Here is a 6,668-nt window from a genome sequence, read left to right as displayed (position 1 = left end):
TTGGCCAATGATACTGGACCTTAAAGGCTGGGGTCATGGACCCCTTAATGAGCAGTCACACTGCTCTGGTGCTGAGCTTGGAGCCTCCATCCATGGGTCCCAGGGGTCTCCTCAGCCTTGAGTGAACACAGCTGGTCCAGCACTCTGCTCTGGTTGTCTAGGCCAAGGATAGCTGAGCACAGACCTGGTAATGGACTCAAAGTCCCCAGAGTTCCACTTGGTTCCCCTAAGGCAGAGTGTAGCAATTTTTGAATTTACCAGTGGGATTTCCTGGCCTTTGAACAACTGACCTAAGCCTGGCAGTAGGTGCCAGGGCGCCAAGGGAGCGGACAGGGTCCAGGCCCCACTCTTTCCCTGGGCTCCATTCTTGCCACCCTACTACTTCATCTACTTCCCGTGCGCCCTTCCATTCTTGTCTCCGCGAGCGTTTTCTCAACACTTCCCACTTCATGTTTACAAAGTGCTTACGCCCACTTGGCCGCCAGCTTTCTCGCCGGCTCCAGTCCCTCGCCCCTCCCGCGACTCGGCCCCTCCTCTCCCAGATCCCGAGGCGCCGCCACCCGGTGCCCACCCGAGCCCGTTCAGGAGTCTCGCGCCCGACCGCGCGGCCCATCACGTGAGTCCGCCCCGCCCCCGCCGTCACGTGAGCGCGCCCGCCCCGCCCCCACTCCCCGCCCCGCCCCCGCGCCGGCGCGCTTCGACGTGCCCTGGAACTTACCCTCCCTGAGAGACCAGGCTGCAGGGACGCGCCGGCCAAGGCTGCCGAGGGAACGCTCTCCAGGCTCGCCTAGGTGTTCCGCGCCCACCGTGCTGGCTGAGGAGGGAGTCTCTCGCCGCAAGGCCGCCGGGCCCTCGGTAAGGAAGCCGGGTGCGGGTGCCCCAGACGGAGGGCAGGTCGGTGAGGCGCTGCACAAAGGCTTCTGGGCTCGGGCAGTGCCCGCGGCGGGCGGCAGGACTGGGGGAGGCGTGTGCAGGAGGCGCGGCGGCGCCGAAGGCGGGAGGTGAGGCCGAGCGCGGCGAGAGGAGTCGGGGCTTGGGGTGGGCGTCCGGGGAGGGGAGGCGGTTGCCAGCCGATTGGCCGAGAGGGTCGGGAGGGTTTAAATGGCCCTAAGTTATGGCTCTTTTGCTCCCTGGGTTTTCTGACTTCCTGTGTGCGGGCAGCGCCCGCCGCCCCGCCCCCGGGAGGGAGGGTGTCTCCGTGTGCGTGTGTGTGTGTGTAAGTGTAAATGGCCAGCCTGGAGCTGCCCTCCCTGGAGGGCGGTTCTGTTTGCCGGCTTCCTAACTGCTGTAGGGTAGGTAATTCTCTGCCCACCTGGAGCGCCCACCTGGGTTCTCCCACCTGGGTCCTTCCACCTGGGTCCTCCCCTGGGAGCGTTGACCTTAAACGGGGCCGCACTTCTCTGCAGTCTTAAGAGGTGCCCCACCCCTATTCGATAGGCTTTTGCTACCCTCCTGCTCTGCTTGGAGGAATCTCCTCAAAGTCCTTGAATTTAAACAACAACAACAACAAAACCCTCTTTACAAGGCTGCTGCCCTCTTGCCATCCCGGGGTAGTTGCTGGTCTTCCTAGAATGGGTGTCTTTACGTGTTGTGTCTTGTCTTACTGCAGACCCTCTGACAAGAAAAGGCCACACTGTCGTCCTTAGAGAAAAAGGCACAGGCCTTCGGTTTTAGAAGCGTGTGATGTTTTCCTTTTGCTTGCAGCAGCAGTTTAAAATGCGTTTGCAAAGACGAAAGCGGAGTGTTTAAAGTATACCTTCATTGAAAGTTCTAATGTCATTTCAAGTGAGGTTTATTATGGGTAAAAAGGCTTTCAACACGGATACACGACTGGTTTTGTCTTACTTTATGGTTAATGATGACATGCGGAAGTAGCTTTTATTGACTAGGCACACATTCCTAAAAGGCAGGTAATGTGGAGGAAAGGAATATTGAACTAAGAGTTACTCAAGTTCTTATTTAGATCTGCTATCCAAGTTGTTGAGGTGAGACCTTAGAAGACTCAGAATGTTGCAATAAAAATATTGTTAAAAAGTATTTAGTCCCTAGTATACCGCCTCTTTCCTACTTAAAAAGTGGAGAAATGGTGACCCAGAGATGTATTTATTTGTCCATATCCAGTTTTTTTTTTTTTTTTTTAAACTTGCTCCCTAAAAGGGTATATTACAGAAAGGGTCATCCTTGCTCCTCCTCTCCTCGTCTGAGCACCCAGTCTGGCTGCTGGTGCAATATTTGTCTCTTTGTTTTTAAAATTCCCTTGGAAACGTTTTGGAGCAAGGATTTGAAAGCTCAAAGCAGTGCCTAAGAGTAGGCAGAGAAGGCATAACCCTGATCTGTGCCACCTGAAGAGCAAGCCAAGCTAGCTCTATGTTCCGCTGCTCTAGAGGTGTTTCTTTGTTGGGGGTAAATAAGGAAATAAAGCATAATATGACAGATTATATGTGTATGTTTATGTATAAGCCTCAGTATCTATTGATACACTTTTGTTCTATCAATAGAAGCTGAAGATTGCTCATTGATTCTTAATGTTATGCCACCTGTGTAGGTTAGTTGTGCTTATATAATCAATACTGTATGTATTTTTAGGTTTTAAAATTTGCTATACTACTTGTGATGCAAAGGTGAATGTATGTAAGTGCTGTAGAAAAACAGTATTTTATTTGTAGTTAATCATTTGGCTTCTGTTTCATTAATTTGAAAATATTTACTCAGTGCTTTTTAGAAGTAGGCTGAAGCTTTATAGATTTAAGTACTTCAAGTTATGCAAGTGACAATGCTGAGCATAATAAGGGTCATGATTTCAAAGTGACTAAAAGTGAATAGTGGTAATCTGTAGTCGTTAAACAGTAGCATTTATGTGAGAAAATGGACATTACCATTTTATAATAAATAGTTGGAGACAAAATTAAGGTTTTATCATACTCTGTTTAACAATTTTAGTCATAATTGTGACTATTCACTGTTCTGTAGAATGAAACAGTTTTGAAAAGGTATCATGATACCTTTTCATGATATCACATAGCATCATTATACTTCAAATAATTCTTACTTGAGGACTCATTGGGCCACCATCTGTGTCTTTTTTTGGGACAAAGGATTGAACCCAGGGGAGCTTAACCACTGAGCCACATCCCCAACCCTTTTTATTTTTGAGATGGGGTCTTGCTAAGTTTTTGAAGCTGGCTTTGAACTTGTGATCCTCCTGTCTCAGCCTTCTGAGCTGCTGGGATTATGGGTGCACCAGCCATTATTCTGTGCCCTTTTTTGAATTAACTGGTGTAATTGTGCCATTTGGGGATGGCTTTACCATGATTCAGTCATTTTCATATGGCTTTTATTGACTTAATATCCTGAAGTTTAATTTTGTAGTTGACTTATGTTTGAACAGAACTGCCAAATGCTTGAAGCCTTTATCCCCTGTTGATAATGGGTTTTATTAAGCTTTAATTTACATGGGAATCTCCTTAACTTCTAATGTCTTGAAGTCATATGGATGCTATTCTTCTGCCCTGACCACACATAACGCTGTATCTCATAGAAACACAATGCCAGCCACAATGTAATTTTAAAGTTTCTAGTACTCATATTCTAAAAAGTAAACAAGTTAAAAAAAGCCCAAGTAAAATCAATTAATGATTTAATTTAACTTAATTAGTATATCTGAAATAGTTTAACATGTAATCAGTATGGAAATTACATGGTTTTTGGATGAAGTATTTGAGATCTCATGTATTTTACACTTACAGTACAACTCAGTTTACACTATTCAGATTTCAAGTTTTCAATAGCCACTTTGGCTAGTAGCAACTGTACTGAGTAACAGTTTTGGAGTCTAAAATCTAGATCAATGCAATTCTAGTTGTATTTTCAGATTGGCCCCATTAGCAACCCTTGGGAACTTGTTAAATATGTAAATTTCAGGGCTTTGCCTCATACCTGCTGAATTTAGAATATCTAAGGTTGGGATCCAGTACTCCCAAGTTTAATAAAATCTCTCCAGGAAATTACTATAGAATGTATCATAGATGGGATCTTGGAAAAGAAAAAGGACAGAAGGGTAAAACTAAGGAAATCTAAATAACTATATGGACATCATTATGTGTTAGTTTCAATTCATTAAATGAGACCAATTTACCACACTAATATTGAAAACTTATAAAATACTACATTAAGTGTTTTACACGTATTCGCTATTTTAATTCTTTCTATATGTAGCATGTGCTGCTAATATGCTCCATTTTTGCAGATGGCAAAACTGAGATTCAGAGATTAAATAACTTGTGTTGGGTCACACGGCTAATAAGAGATAGGGGATGTTCACAATTTCTTAAGTGATCAGCATTATTTGTGAATATTTTTCCACTCACAACTTTTGCTTCCTTGAGCATGCAGTGATTAATATAAATATACTGTGTCATGCTTTATAATTTACATTATAATTTGTATTTTCTACTAGTACAACTTTTCTCTTTCCATTCTCAGAAGGATCTTGTGAAGTTTATATTATTTCCTTTGTTTTACCAATAAATAAAGTGTCCAGGATCTGAGAACTGTTAAATGGCAAAGGGTAGATTTAAATTTCAGGACTCTGATTTTGAGTTCTGTGTTCTTTTTCTCATACCACAACAATTTAGGATATGAGATTATATTGGTGCCTATGAAAGTTGGCTGAAAATTATCTGTATTTTGCTATATATTATTGAATTTAAGAATTCTAGTTTTATTGAGGTATAATTTTCATATCTTAAAATATACTAACACCAAACAAAAAGAGGCAATGAACAGATACATATGACAAAGGTAGATAAATCTCTAAAGCATTATTCCGGGTGAAACATTCCTGACAGAGAAGGCTACATACTGTATAATTTGTATTTTCTACTAGTACAACTTTTGCTTCCTTGAGTAAGCAGTGATTAAAGTGATACTCTTTATCATGCTTTATAATTTACTTTGTACTTTTTTAACATTTCCCTGTGTCCTCACAAGAATCCTTTGAAGTTTGTATTGCTATTTTACAGAGGGATGTATCAGTTTGTTCATTCACTGGTTGGTAGGCCTTTGAGTTGTTTTCATTTTGTGACTACTATGAATATTCATGTAAGGTCTTTGTGTGGACTTAAATTTCCATCTCTTGGGTAAATACCCTGAAGAAGGACTGCTGGGTCATATGGTAAGTATGTTTAACTTTATTAGAAACTGCCAAATTGTTTTCCAGAATGAAAGTACCATTTTGCATTTCTAACAGCGAGGAATGTGAATTCCATTTACTGGTATTCTTACAATTTTTTCTATCTAGTACATTTTAAAGCCATTTTGGTAATTGAGTACTGATATTTGGTTGTTTAAATCTGCATTATTTGCCCCCTCCCCATTAGGGATTGAACCCAGGGGCTACCCTTAAGACAGGATCTCTTTAAGTTGCTCAGTCTGGCCCTGAACTTGCCATCCTCTTGTCACAGCCTCCTGAGTCCCTGGGATTATAGGCCTGTGCCTCCATTATTAGAGTTTTGTTGAGGTTTAATTGCTGCATAATAAACTGAACATAGTTAAGTGTACAGTTTGATGAATTTGGTTATTTATGTACTTGTGGAACTGCTGTGCTTTAGATATAGTTTGAGTGTAGCCTTCAAGAGTTAAATGTGTTGGGAGCTTGATCCTCAGTGTGGCAGTGTTGGAAGGTGATGTGGGACGTTTAAGAGTAGGTCCTAGAGGGAAATAATTCATATTGAGGGTGATGCCTTCAGAAGAAATTGATGTAATTCTTGTAGAACCTGATTCTTGAGAGAGGTTTGTTATAAAAGAGAAAGTCTGTCCTTTTCTGGGTCCTGCTTTGGTTTCCTGTATTGTGTGAGATCTTTCCTTCTCACATGCGCTTGTGTCGTTGTGCTGCCATCCTCTCTGAGGTCCTCACCAAAGCCTTGAACCTTCAGACTATGAGCTAAATGAGTGACTACATAAGAAAGTTATTTTGTTATATAGCCTCAGTTATTTTGTTATAGTAATGGAAAACTGGCTAGTACAGAAACTATTACCATCATCAACATAATTAATCTATTATCTAACCCTCTCATTTATTTCCTTGACCACTTTTTTTTTTTTTTTTTTTTGGTGGTGGTGGTGGTAGTACAAGGATCCAAGTACCAGGTCCTTCCACATGCTAGGCAAGTGCCCAGCCTCTGAATTACATCCTCAGCTCTTTTAACTTTAAGACAGCATTACCCAGTTGTGGTCCTCCTTGCCCCAGCTTCCCTAGGTGCTGCGATTATAGATGTCCCTGGCTTAGTGGTAGTTTTTTTTTTTTAATTTTTTTAAAAATTTTTTTGCTGTAGATGGACACAATATCTTTATTTATTTATTTTTATGTGGTGCTGAGGATCAAACCTGGGGCCTCACATGTGCTAGGCAAATGCTCTACCAATGAGCTACAACCCCAGCCCTTAATGGTGGCTTTTTTTAAAAAAATATTTTTTTAGTTTTCAATGGACTTTATTTTGCTTGTTTATATGCAGTGCCGAGAATCAAACCCAGTGCCTCACATATGCTAGGTAAACACTTTACCACTGAGCCATAACCCAGCCCTAGTGGTAGCTTTTAAGAGCACAAGTTTTTCATTTTGATGAAATCCAAGTTGATATATTCATGTTTTTGGAATTATTTTAAGGAAA

General features: G+C 42.1%; 1 protein-coding gene across 1 annotated transcript in view; it reads left to right on the top strand.

The window, feature by feature from the left end:
* Window positions 1–768: 768 nt before the first annotated feature.
* Window positions 769–6,668, top strand: part of Arhgap12 (Rho GTPase activating protein 12) — a 116,422-nt gene continuing 110,522 nt past the window's right edge. Inside the window, exon 1 of the mRNA XM_026402334.2 lies at window positions 769–855. The gene's annotated coding sequence lies outside the window, so the exon portion shown is untranslated. The remainder of the gene's footprint in view (window positions 856–6,668) is intronic.

The sequence above is a fragment of the Urocitellus parryii genome, chromosome 9 (assembly GCF_045843805.1).
Source record: "Urocitellus parryii isolate mUroPar1 chromosome 9, mUroPar1.hap1, whole genome shotgun sequence".
Lineage (NCBI taxonomy): Eukaryota > Metazoa > Chordata > Mammalia > Rodentia > Sciuridae > Urocitellus > Urocitellus parryii.
The sequence above is the reverse complement of the archived record's forward strand: the minus strand, read 5'-3'. Positions and strand labels throughout refer to the sequence as shown.